This window comes from Hydra vulgaris, chromosome 03 (genome assembly GCF_038396675.1).
Source record: "Hydra vulgaris chromosome 03, alternate assembly HydraT2T_AEP".
NCBI classification, from domain to species: domain Eukaryota; kingdom Metazoa; phylum Cnidaria; class Hydrozoa; order Anthoathecata; family Hydridae; genus Hydra; species Hydra vulgaris.
Genome location: NC_088922.1, coordinates 41,380,027 through 41,392,900, shown reverse-complemented (window position 1 = coordinate 41,392,900; position 12,874 = coordinate 41,380,027). Strand labels below are relative to the sequence as shown.

At 27.1% G+C, this 12,874-nt stretch overlaps 1 long non-coding RNA gene across 4 annotated transcripts; it reads left to right on the top strand.

Moving 5' to 3' along the window:
- Nucleotides 1-1,653: 1,653 nt before the first annotated feature.
- Nucleotides 1,654-12,526, top strand: LOC105850937 (follistatin-related protein 4). Of its 4 annotated transcripts, none has more exons than XR_010637575.1 (6): nt 1,667-1,796; nt 6,130-6,348; nt 9,586-9,651; nt 9,853-9,929; nt 11,314-11,422; nt 11,682-12,526. It is a non-coding gene; the product is annotated as a follistatin-related protein 4 (long non-coding RNA). The 4 variants fall into 4 exon arrangements; XR_010637572.1 differs by having other exon boundaries at nt 9,853-9,971; XR_010637573.1 differs by lacking the exon at nt 6,130-6,348 and having other exon boundaries at nt 1,654-1,796; nt 9,853-9,971.
- The last annotated feature ends 348 nt before the right edge of the window (nt 12,527-12,874 follow it).

Below are 12,874 nucleotides of genomic sequence, written 5' to 3'. Positions count from 1 at the left end.
AACTCCATAACTAAATTTCCATAAAAATATTTTCATAACACTGTGGTGCAGTGGTTAAAGTTCTGACTCAAAACAAAGAGGTCAGAGGCTCGACGCCAGCTCTAGCCCATTAAGCGACATTGGTGAGGAAGGAGGCGTGAACCTAGCTAAATACTCTTTCGCGGTGCTCTGTGATAAATACAAACTAGATATCAAAACAAATAATTCCACTACACCGTATAAACTAAATTGAATACAAAACGATGATATATACTAAACTGTGTTAATCACATTAAATTAAATAGCAACGAGACCGCACGTGTTTTATATAAGTAATTTGAGATTCTTTTGCTATTCTAATTACAATAGTTCATTAACAAAATTCGAGCCTTCATATTCTCTTACAAGTATGTATATTTTGAATCACCCATATTTTTCAATAAAAACATATATGCACAAACGTAATTCAAATTTGACCATTCCTTCTCTTTTATTGGCTACTTTTGAACTATATATCTGTTCAAAATCATTTATAACCACTTGCCTAAAGTTTGCTCTAGTGTATCTATGTTTCTCTATTCTTCAGGAGTTTACTGAAATATGTGCACTAAACAGTGTCCTGTTTAGCTAATAACTCCAACAACACAAATTTTTTTTGTTTGCATAGTTTGATCACAATGATAACTTGCATTTAAATCTATTACGGGTAATGCTTTATACAAAAAGTGTTCTCGACTAAACAAAGCACAAATTATTGAACGCAAACTGTTTACTAATTCATTTTAGCCAATTTAATCAATTTATTTAAGAAGTCGACAGATTTGTGAAATATAATACCTTCCTAAAATATCAACAAACAAACTTTATCAACCAGTAAAATGCCTTCAAGAAATAAAATGTTTGTCAAAATATGATTTTAGAAAATAATAATCTCCGAATTATTTAACTTTCAGTTTTATAAATAAATTACAGTCAGAGTAGCTGAGAGTAAAATTCCTTGATCATGTGGCTCTTGGGTAATAGTTTTCTATTGGAAAAAGTGATTTTATTTGAATACAAATTGTATTTGTTTTCAAGAGACACTGGTACTGCTATATAATCACATTTCTTAAGGGAATAGATGCCAACTATTGAGAGTAGCATTGACCTCGAGTTTTTCAAAAAAGGCTGTTCAGAAAATAGCATTTTCATTTGCTGTTAGCTTTCAAGAACTTAGAAAAGAATGGGCAACCTTGTCATTTTTGATACAGCAGATTGAAAAGTATTTCCAAAATTTTTTAATTCCTTTCAAATTTCCGAGTTTTTTTAGCCCTTCCTTAAATTAATTGAAATCAATTTGAACTTTAATTGGAAGATTTAAAGGACAATGTATTGTGGCGTTTAAAAGGAAGAAGTCAGCCTCTAGCAAACAAAGAAATCACAACACAAATGGTCTAAAATAAGATAAACATTTTAATTTGTTAATAAAAGTAACTGCTCTGTGACTGCTTATAACTCGGATAAATAATTAGGAGAAAAGTTAAACAGGTAGTAACAACATGATGACTTGATTTTGCATTTATATTTAGCTATTAGAAATCAAAGTAAAAAAGTTTCACATTAATCAATTATTTAAGAGACATTTTTATTTTCCTTATGTAAATAACTATCACATTACGATTTGTAATCATTTAAAAGAAAACATTGTATAAGTACAACGTTGATAAGAAAACAACTTTTTAATACAAAGTGTCTTACTGGCAAAATCATTAACAACACATTTAAACTATTTTTTGAAGTTCTTCTCAGTAAATTCTTTTTAATTATTGCGTTAACAGGTATGAGGTTACAAAATTGTTGTACATTGATTAACATTTGTTTATTAAGTATTCTTTAAATCATTTACAAAGAATAAAAGATTTAAGTTTCAATCAGATAGAAGTTGACGTTTGAATTTGAGATTAAACTAATATTTATTAGTTTAATCTCAAATAATATAAACGCAATAATTAAACGCATATATATATATATATATATATATATATATATATATATATATATATATATATATATATATATATATATATATATATATATATATATATATGTATATATATATACATATATTCATCAATAAATTTTAAGTTTCATAGTATGGTATAATATAATAATGTAATCATATACATAGTATAATATAATTTCTTTGCATTCAAAAATTATGACCAGATAATTTTGGTCATAAAATTTTTTTGAATATAATTATGAACAAATAAAATTTGTAACCCCTTCAAATTCAGGGGATTAAAACTTTGCTCTCACGTTTGAGGAAGGAGAGGGGAATTTTTGGGATTTTTTGTTCCCAGGCTCAAATCATCGCTATTTTTTTTTTGCAAAGTATTCTTTTTTGACATAAGTATAAACATTAAAATGTTTGGAGTTTGCTCCATGTCTGGAAGTTAGCTATCTCAAAATTAGACCAAAAAATGCTAGATCCGCCCCTGTGATAAAAAAGCCATTTTTTTCATTTTAGAAACGTTTAAAAAATTCAAAGATTAGTAAACTTAAATCAAAAATATTTCTATTGATGAATTTGTTAAAATAAGTCTATGAATAAAAATATAAATAAACTACAGTTATTTATAATTAATTTTTTATTTAGCTTTTAATCCTATAAAAAAATAAAACACATTAGTAAAACTTTTACTAATGTGTTTTATTCCGGCTATCATAAAAATAAAAAATCAATAATGTCTTTTTGAAAAGTTTTTTCACACCCTCTATATGTTTTGCTTAGTAAACAAACAATAAATTAAGAAATTAGTTTAAAAAAAGTATTGCTAGGGGTGTTACATAGCCCTGGAAGATAAATTAGATAGATCCGTCATATTATCAAAAAAAATATATTAAATTTGGTTTAAAAAAAAGCGAACTTGCATAAAAAATTTTAAAAATAGTCTTTATATTTTGTGTCTTCTTGATAAACGTGAAAAGGCATTTTTTTTAGATAATGTTTGATCTACCACCTTAATAGACGTATCAAAAAATCAGCATGGAACATTAATTTTCAATTATCATGTGGCAGTTTCTTATACTATTATATTTTCTTTAAGTTTATTCATTTTCAGTTCAACAAATCTCTAATAAGATAATTTTTGATTTTTCGTTGACATTTCGGTAAAGTTATTCCATAAAGTTAAATATAACATCTTCCCAAAAGAAAATTTCATTCGCGCCGCATGTAATAGCCACACCCAATATACGAGATAGCGTAGATATGAGCCATGTTTTGCTATGGTATTTATGATACTTAAGTGGTATAAGTACTACAGCCACATGAGGGCAATGTGCGGCTACCACTTCATCAAACTTACCTGCTCCGTGATTATGTTTCGAAACTTTTTCTTCTATAAATTATTTAAACTTTATTCGTGCGCAATATGTAGAGTTAATAAAGAAATAAAAAACAGATGAATGAAATTGAGGATATAATGAAAAAAAGAATATAATGAAATATTTTTGACCATATTTTTACTTTTGTAACATTTTTCAACTATGTTGTAAAGAACTCCTGAATAACATGATATAAAATTTTAATAAAAATTAGTTTATTTTTTGATAAATTGTTAAATTTTTCTGTTACGTAATAATTTATAATAGCTGAAAGTTCACAGTTGTGTTTGAGAAGTGACGTTTAACGTCACTTCTCAAACACAACTGTGAACTTTCAGCTATTATAAATCAATGAGAGAATGAGAGAATACTTATCAGACTTTCAGAGCGTAACCTAAAATATTTTATAAACTACGTTTTTGATGCACTCAGACGCATCCAAGTACAACTTTTCTTAATTTAAAAATGTCTTTGCTTGTAGATTTTCTCCCTTTCTTACATAAAAAATCAAGTTGCATAACTTTATCATAAAAAGATTTATTTGTTGTTGTTTAAAACCTTCTATAATGTCATAAAGCATTATTTAAATTGATAAAGCCTAAAATCTTAAGCTCCACGGATCCACGGATCTCCACGGTTCCACGGATCTCGAACTTCTGAGGCAAGCGCGCTAATCACCGCGCTACAGCTGCTCTTTTTTTTTTTTTTTTAAAAAAAAAAGGTAGCTTTTGGATTTTTTGTATTCTTAGGGTTAAGTTCTGAGCATAGTATAAACTCAAAACTTTGGAGTTTATACTATGCTCAGAACTTAACCCTAAGAATTTGGGGGAAAAAGTACACCAATAATTTTTCCGCTTGACCCCCGTTAAGGAAATTATTATTTTGGTACAAAAAAACGTTATTTTATTGAAGACCAAAGCTTTTGTAAATATTTTGAATTTCATCAACAAAACTCTTGGTGTTTAGAAACGGTGAACATGTAAAATTCACAACCCCCTTATTTGAGGGGGTTCAATTCATTGCATAGCCATTATTCTAAAAAACGAAAAAAAATATGGTAGAACTTAAATTTTTTACTGTAATAATTTGAGTATTAAAGATTTACCTCATGCGCAAATAAAAATAAACAATTGACAGCAGATTATGGTAATTAATAAAAATTTGGAAAAACTGGTTACTTTTTAATTTATAATATGATATGACACTTGAGCTATTATATTTTTATTTTTACGTTATAATATATGACGTTATAAAATGATTTTACGTTATAAAACGATTTTACGTTATAATATGATATGACACTTGAGCTGTTATATTTTTATTTTGAGGTTGATTCAAAACTTTTATGTTTAGCATTAAAAGCAAAAATAAAATTAAATAAGTTATATCAGATTTTGGTAATAAAAAAATAAATTAGAAAACTAAATCTTTATTTAGTTTAACTTTTAAACCTGATTTAAATACTCGTCACTTTCTTACTTCGGATTCTATTCTCTATCTCTATAAATCTCAAATCCGGCCTTGTATGGAATACTGTTGCCATATCTGGGGCGGATCTTCTAATGATGCCCTTTCTCTTTTAGACAAGTTGCAAAAACGCAATGTAAGCATAGTTGGACCTGCTCTTGCAGCCAACCTCCAACCATTATCACATCGTCGTAATGTTGCTTCTCTTTCTCTTTTCTACAAATACTATAATGGGCACTGCTCTAAAGAGCTAGCGTCTCTTGTGCCATCTACTAAAATTCATTCTCGTGTTACTCGTCATTCAATTAAGTGTCATCCTTTTTCTGTGACTGTTCCTAAGTGCTCCAAAAACGCTTATTCGTCTAGTTTTTTTCCTCGAACATCAGCTCTTTGGAATTCGCTTCCTTCATCATCTTTCCTGATTCATATAACTTGCAATCTTTCAAGTCGTCTGTCAATCGTTATCTTGCACTACAATCTTTATCTTTTCTCTTTCAGTAACTTCCAACTTTAATTAGTGGCTGCTTGCAGCCTTGTTGGAAGCGAAGATGTTTAAAAAAAAAACCAACCATTAATCGCGGTATTTTGATTAATATTAAATGTGAATTAAACACATTCAAAAAAAAAATACTTTTGCTGCAAGAAAATAGTTAGCTTTAAAATTAAAAAAATTTAAAGAAATAAATTACAAAGCCTAATAAAGCAAAATGTCACGAAGACCGTAGAAGTACTTTATGTTTGTTATGCATGAGATAAGGTGACAGATATTTAAATGCCTTTATCATTACAAGAATTCAAAAATTTATTAAAAGTGACATAAATTAAGCAGATGAACGAATTCCAGGTGGTACTTGCATCTCATGTCACACCATTTTTCATAAAAAAGATGATGGTGATTAGAGGTGATTTTATGGGTGTGTGTGTGTGGTGTGTTCCACCTATCCCCCCCCCCCTCCTTCTCCCAAAGAATGTGATTTTCAAGTTATAATCGGGTTTTTTAACGAATTTAGTCGGCTAGTCGAGTATTTGATACAATTTAGTCGGGTAAATTTTAGTTTTGAGGACCTTTTTTTTAATTTTTTTAGAAGCCAGTCTGTACTTTTTAAGGATTTTCCCCCTCCCCTCCCCCCTCCTTCTCTACGTTAGTTTTCAAGCTTTTGACACGAGCGTTTTATGCATATGGTTGTCCTATTTGGCAAATTGGAAAGCTTAAACTTAATGAAAAGCATTCTTTAAGACTGTTTAAAATAAATCTTAAAGATAGCATGTATTCCAAACTTGAAACTTTTTTAAATCTTTCCTTTCCATCAACAGAAAAATGGTGTACGCATTGTTTTTTGTGACAGCTCGAGGCCCTGATCATTCCTGTAAAATTGCAACAAGACACCAAACCTAGGATGATTTGGTCAAGGAAGATCAATTTGGAGCAGAGCAAAATGCATCTGCTGTGTTAAAGGCAAAAGATTTTTCTCTTAGGGAAAAAAGTCTTGCTAAGCCAAGCCAAAAGAGAAAGATTATTTCCAGTAATACCAGGTAGTTATACATTTTTTGAATATTTAATTATACGTTTTTTGAATAAAGTTCAACAATATTAAGCAGTGAAAATTGTTATTTACATTTATAGTTGTTATTTTTATTTTATTTTATTATACATTGTTAAATGCCAGTTTGAAAGTTATTTCAATCAGCAGCTTACCTATATCTTATTATATTTTATTAGTACAATAATCTGCAATATAATCAAAAAACCATATACTTACAGCACATATGTTGTTAAACATGCAGTTAAACACTAAACTATCTATCACAAAATTATAAAACTTATTTCAACTTTCGACAAATCATCAGGAACTCGACTGGTTAAAAAAGAATTTAACCAAAAATTTAACGCTGCCGGAAATACATTGCAAGGACTCTTTCAGCATTCAGTTGTCAGCTTTGCAACAACAAAAGGAGAGAATGAAAAACAAGAAGATGTTGTTCACTGCAAAAAATTTGAGGATTTAACTAACAAAGTACTGCTGAACAGAGATTACAGCTACAACCATTTTTATAAACATGGAATTGATGATGGAGGATCATTTTTGAAAATGAGCTCGGCTGTTACTAAGATAACTCACAAGAGTGACAAAACAAAAAGTTTTCAGCAAAAAAAAAAAAGTGATTCTATAGCTCAAGACGCAGTTGTTAAACGTCAGCTTATTGCTGCTATCGTTGAAAATCTATCCGAAACATACGAAAATTTTAAAGTGTTGATGAATATTATTCAAGTGAATGAAGTGGCAATTTACGTTTTATGTGATCTAAAAATGTCCTATATAAATTCTGGAAATCAATCCCATTCAAGTAAGCATCCTTGCTGCTGGTGCAATGTCAGTTCGGCCAATCTATCAGAATGTGGATCTCAAATATCTTTCGGCACATTGAAGGAAAAATTGCTGATGTGGTGTTCATTGATTTTCAAAACATGTTTGAAGTTATTTTTTTTTCTGTACTTCATCCTAAAATCTTGAACAGGCTTGTAATCTATAGTATAAGATTTGACGTCTTTAAATTTTTTTCTGGTATCAACATATTTTGGTCAATAGTATACTTTCTGGTATCAACAGATTTTGATCGATAGTATACTTTTCTGGTATCAACAGATTTAGGTCGATAGTATACTTTTCAAGCCAATCAGCTTTGTTGTTGGAAAACTAATTCAATAGTATACTTTTCAAGCCAATCAGCTTTGTTGTTGGAAAACTAATTCAATAGTATACTTTTCAAGCCAATCAGCTTTGTTGTTGGAAAACTAATTCAATAGTATACTTTTCAAGCCAATCAGCTTTGTTGTTGGAAAACTAATTCAATAGTATACTTTTCAAGCCAATCAGCTTTGTTGTTGGAAAACTAATTCAATAGTATACTTTTCAAGCCAATCAGCTTTGTTGTTGGAAAACTAATTCAATAGTATACTTTTCAAGCCAATCAGCTTTGTTGTTGGAAAACTAATTCAATAGTATACTTTTCAAGCCAATCAGCTTTGTTGTTGGAAAACTAATTCAATAGTTTTGAGACTAAAATTATTCTTATGTTAATGATTTTCCCTTCCCAATTGACAATATCAAGTTATCAAAATTTTTTTATGATGCAAATTATAGCCACGATCTAGCTGTTGCCATCAACAGAGTTTTCACTAAAAGCTGCCAGCAATAATTGTTTTACAGTTTTTACATAAATTCGTACCTGGCTAAATTTGTAAAAAAAAAAAGGCATAAGTTTTCAATCCTTCTTCTATTCTATTTTGCTTATATCACTATTGTTTCAAACTTTTGACAATAAATTGTGTAATATTTATTTTCCAATTCTACATAAAATAAGTTTTTGAAATCCAACAAAAATCTTTTTTATGCGACCAAAAACCATTTCGCACAATAAGCATACGCTACATTAATTTCATTATCTTCCAAAAAAGAAATAATAAAAAGATAGTAATACTACGCTTTTCAATAAAGTCTAGTAATATTATGATTACAGTGATGGCCTTTTGATTGTTAGATTTGTCGACAACCTTTTTCAATAAAATTATTAGCTGGAAGAATTGCTGGAGGTAAAATATAATTTTTGCATTATTTTGTCATTAGTTAAACGTTATTTTTTTAACAGGGCTTTACAAACAAAGTAATACCTTTTTAGAGCGTTGGTTCATGGCAAGTTTTTTTAGTGCGTTGGTAGCTGGCACCTGGTACCTGGCAAATTATTGTAACAGTCTTGATTTGTTAAGTTTAATCTTTTGCCATAATTTATCGTTTAAATAAATCATTAAGTTGATGTCATTTTAGTGAAATTTTGCTTTTGCGAAATGGATTGCAACAAAAACATCCGTCATACATAGTCTTGAACTTATCTAATGATATTGATAATGAAATTATTAATGATGATGACAAAGTGTTTAAATTTTATATACCTTACATTTTGAACATAAAATTTCAATGTTATACCTATGTAGCTGTTGAGTTACATTGGTGAAACATATTTTATTATTATCTAAAAAAAAAAATACATTTATTTAAAGTTTTGAAGAGTAAAGTCAGATTTTACCGAATAAATAATTTAGAATTTTACAGAATAAAGATAAAGTGATAACTAAAGTACACCAATATTTTTTTTTTTAAATCTTATTTTATATGAATGCAATTACTAAGCTTTTTTATGTGTACGTTTTATACTACGTTTGTCAGTATAGGCATTTCGTGTACCAGATATAATGGTTGGTTTCGTTTACCAAACGTAACTGTTGGTTATTGATTATTTCATTTTGCACACAGAGCAAAATGAAATATTCAATAACCAACTATTAAAGTTAATCAAAAGAGAAGTATAAATTTTTTTAAAACAAGAATGTTCTGCTAAAAAGTTAGCATGCTAAAAAATATATTGACAGAGGCTATTTAAATCCCTAGTTTAAATTAAGCTCAATTAAAAGTTAACTTTTGTATTTTTTTCTGAAATCACTGTAATAAAGTTAAATAAATTTATTAGTATCAACATGAAAGTTGAAAGTATCAACAGTGTTGATCCTAGATTTTCTGTTGTTTGAAGTTTTTTCTATTAATTTTTAGTCATTTTAAGTCATTTTTAAGATTTTATAATACCTCTCAGTAAATTTCTGAAAAGATGGAAGCTTAACGTATATAGAAACTAAATAAATATATCTTGCCACTTGTTAAATTGCTAATTTTGCATATTAACCAATCAAGTATCAACATTTTGTGAATGATTTTTTAGGGTTTTTAGGTTGCCATTATGGATAAAATGAGAGAAAAAAAACTTCAATATCAATGTTTTACTAAAGTAAGTTGAGAGTTGTATATAATAAAAATGCAAAAACAAAAAGATTTTCTAAAATTTTTTTTTTTAAATTGAGCTTTAAAATATGACTAAAACATTTTCTCAACTGAAGTTTGTATTTTTGAAAAAATCAATAATTTCAAACGACTGTATCACAAGATACTATTAATAAAACCACAAAAAATTTTATGCTAAAATTTTCAGGATTAGTGATCCATGTTGGATGTTGGTCCATTTGGCATTGAATGAAGAATATAGGATTTAATGGATGATAAATCACTGTACGGCAAGAACTTTACTCTAGTTTATCTTATTTATTATAGGTATCAACTTTGTTTAAAAAAAATTATTTGTTTTTATTTACAGCAAAGTGAATACTTACTAAATGATGTATTAAAATGTATTTATGATTATGTTTTTTTTAATTTTAAGATTATTGTTTCGAATGTAGCTACATTATTAATAAACAGTTTTTAATATAACAAAAAAACATAAAACAACATAACTTGAAATTATACATTTACAAAAAAAATCTTTTAAAAAACATGCGTTCATGAATGCACTGATTACTAATAGTTCTTTTTTCTCAACTTTAAACTTTCTTAATTTGTTTATGGGTATCATAGTAATTATCAATTTAATTTCAAAATGGTTAACAGTCGCAATATATATAATGTTTTTGCTATGGATATATTAATATATTGTATGATTTATCGCTAATCGATATTAATAATGTATGAAAATGTATGATTTTTTTATTACAGGAATGTTATAAAAAATAGTTAATATGCTACAAGCACACTTTTATACCTGACATATATAAACGCAGTATTTTTCAGCGTTTCGTTACTCCCTGAGCTAACGTAACTAAAAAAGAAACAAAGTCATTATTCAAAACAACTAGAATATAACACAAAACATTTTTTTTATATAAAAGTTAATTTTTTGCGATTTGCAGCAATGCGTTTGATGCAGATTTTTGGTGACGTTCTATCTTTTTAAGTTGTATTTACATTATATATATATATATATATATATATATATATATATATATATATATATATATATATATATATATATATATATATATATATATATATATATATATATATCACTAGGTTAAAATTACTGTTTAGTGCGGTAATTATTACTAAATTATTTAGCAATACAACGTAACGAAATATAATGTAACTAAATATAGCTATATCATCAACAAAATAAATTCAGTATGTTTAGAAGTTAATTTGAGTATAGTTTAATGTTTTATCAATTAACGCTTGAATTTTTTAAAATTTATCAGCAAGCATTAAAGAGCAGATTTTTTTTATTGATATAAAAAATGCTAGCATTTTAAAAAATGCGTGCGAAGCGAGAAATTTGTCTTTAATTTTACATCTATTAGTAACGTTAGATAATTTTGTTAAAATCGGAAGTTGAAAACGGAAATTCTTTTTTATTGCTTAAAATTGTGCTAAAAAGTTATTGCCTGTGATATGTATGATTTAATTAGAATTAGTCAAAGATATGAAAGTTATAATCAATTTGTTTTATTCTGATTTTGTTGAAACTCGTCATACCATATGATTATTTTAACATTGTTAGATTTTTTTTAACTAACTTTAAGTTGCTATATGCACGATGGACGTATGTCTGTTTTTATTATAGTATTGCCTAAATTGTTTAATCTTCATCATGCGGATGGTCAAGTTAAAACTTAATGATCGTGGACTTTCCAACTTTTACAAGCTCTACAATGCTGTAACCAAAGCAGAGCGTAAGTACTTATATATATATATATATATATATATATATATATATATATATATATATGTATATATATATATATATATATATATATATATATATATATATATATACATATACATATATATGTATATATATATATATGTGTGTGTGTGTGTATATATAACTTTACCTATATAATATCAAAAAATATGGTTGTCTTATATTCTATAAGCATATTTTAAATATTATAACTATTTTAATGTAATAATTTTAATAAAACATTTTAGATTTTACAGAGAACGATTTTCAGAAAAATCATTTTAAAAACTCAGCTCACAGTTTGTATAGTTCATATGAGCACATTAATTTAAGCAGTTTTGATGAAGCGATCGACGATTCTGAAGAAAATTATAGCTATTTTTCTAAAACATTTTTGCAACCACGTTTCCTAACTCGGCTGCCGTCTAATTTATCAAAACATATGGGTGAAAAGCTAGAAGTTGTATGCTTAGCAAACGTGTTATTTCCTTCAGATATTGAATGGTTTTTAAATGATGTGTTGCTAACTACTTCAACCGATGACAGAATAGTTATAGAAAATAACTCAAGTAAACTAATCATATCATCAGTAAAAAAATCTGATTGTGGAAAATTAGCCTGTATTGCTAAAAACAGGTTTGGTTCAGACATTTCAATCTGCAAAATATTTGTGGAAGATCTTAAGTAAGATCATTGCGTTAGCCTATTATTAATGTGTTTCGTTTCAATGAGTTAAAAAAAAAAAAAAAAAAGTTAATATAGGTACGTGTATGTGAAGAATGTGAAAATGTCACAAAATTGTGTTTAACGAAGACGAAATAGTCCGGCCAGCATAATTATTTCTTTATATAAAAAAAAGATGCTTTGCAAAGACTTTTTTATATAGTGAAACTGTCTTTATGATTACGATAAATTTTTAAACTAATTGAAAATTTATTTCGACCATTTAAAAAAAAAAATAATAATCTATTTATGGAAACTAAAAAATTTACATGTTTTTATTTTATTTTAATATTGACAACGACAAGAAAAAATTTTTGTTTTTTATTCTAATTTTGTAATTATGTAAATATTTACATTACAATTTATTTATCATAAGTATAACATTGCGTTGCAATATAAAAATTTTTTTGTGTGTGTTATTTGAATATATATATATATATATATATATATATATATATATATATATATATATATATATATATATATATATATATATATATATATATATATATACATATTAGGGTTGAGCTCAGTAAAATTGGTAAAAGAACTTAATATGTTCAGCAGAAAATTTACCTGTAAATTATTACGACCGCAATATATATTTACGTTGCAAGTCAATTACCGTTAAATTGGTTTTTATTTTACTTCTTCCCCCAAACATCGTTTTTTCCCCAAATGTCGCAACAAATATGTTTATTATAAATTTATTTTAGTT